General features: G+C 43.3%; 1 protein-coding gene across 1 annotated transcript in view; it reads right to left on the bottom strand.

Moving 5' to 3' along the window:
- LOC101854621 (calmodulin-like protein 5) overlaps window positions 1-429 on the bottom strand; it is a 13,498-nt gene extending 13,069 nt beyond the window's left edge. The window contains exon 1 of the mRNA XM_005112881.2: window positions 186-429. The gene's annotated coding sequence lies outside the window, so the exon portion shown is untranslated. The remainder of the gene's footprint in view (window positions 1-185) is intronic.
- Window positions 430-866: the final 437 nt, after the last annotated feature.

Here is an 866-nt window from a genome sequence, read left to right as displayed (position 1 = left end):
CAAACATCTATCGTTTTTATCTTCCCTCCTTCTTTTTTGTGTTTGTTACTCTCTTGTAACACCTCTAATCTTCGGCACTTATATGACCTTATTATGTTGTAAGTGCCGTAAAACTCTTACGAAAAAAAACAGAAAGAAATTAACGAAAAAATCCGGTAATAAACGTAGAAAAACCAACAACTTACTTGACTGTTTGTGTGTGGAGACAGAAGTCGTCGGGTGCAGAAAACTGAATGTGTGTCGCTGTGCGTTCCGAAGTGAGAATGAAGAGCTAGATCTATCGACTTTCCTTTTTGTTTGTCGTCTGCTAGCTAGGCTAGCGTGACTGTGTCGTGCGTTGGCGGGGTCGCGCGGGCGCTGATGGGGCGGGCAGGCTGGCAGGCAGACGACGGTGTAGTAACCCAGTCCTGTATCCGGTCTGGCGAGATTTGCGCGGCCGGCCGGCCAGCGACAGGGCCTGGTCTTGGCGGGAGTTTGTGGTAGTTTGTGCACTAGAGGCAGAGGATGTGCCTGTTCGATTTTTACTATTCGATATTTATGATTTTTGTTCGCTATTCGCAGCTGTTCGAATAGTGTCTCACCTATTAGAATGCGTGTGATGTTAACTTGCAATAGATCTTCCTCTCATTTTTCTCAAACCGTCGAAGAAATAGAGCATATTGAGCCAACAAGAGTTATAAAACATGCCTTGTAATATAACATACGTGTATAAAAGAAAAGAAAAAACGTTATCACACTGTAATCGGATAGCACGATCTCGAATGTTGACTTTACGTTTCGAATAGTCGAAAAAGTTTGGTTTCCTCAATCTAGATTGTAGTTTTGTTTGGCTTTGGACTGATTTGTTCTGTTTTGTGTGTGTGGCG

This window comes from Aplysia californica, unplaced genomic scaffold (assembly GCF_000002075.1).
Source record: "Aplysia californica isolate F4 #8 unplaced genomic scaffold, AplCal3.0 scaffold01456, whole genome shotgun sequence".
NCBI lineage: Eukaryota > Metazoa > Mollusca > Gastropoda > Aplysiida > Aplysiidae > Aplysia > Aplysia californica.
Note: the sequence above shows the minus strand (reverse complement) of the source record. Positions and strands in the feature narration are given on the sequence as shown.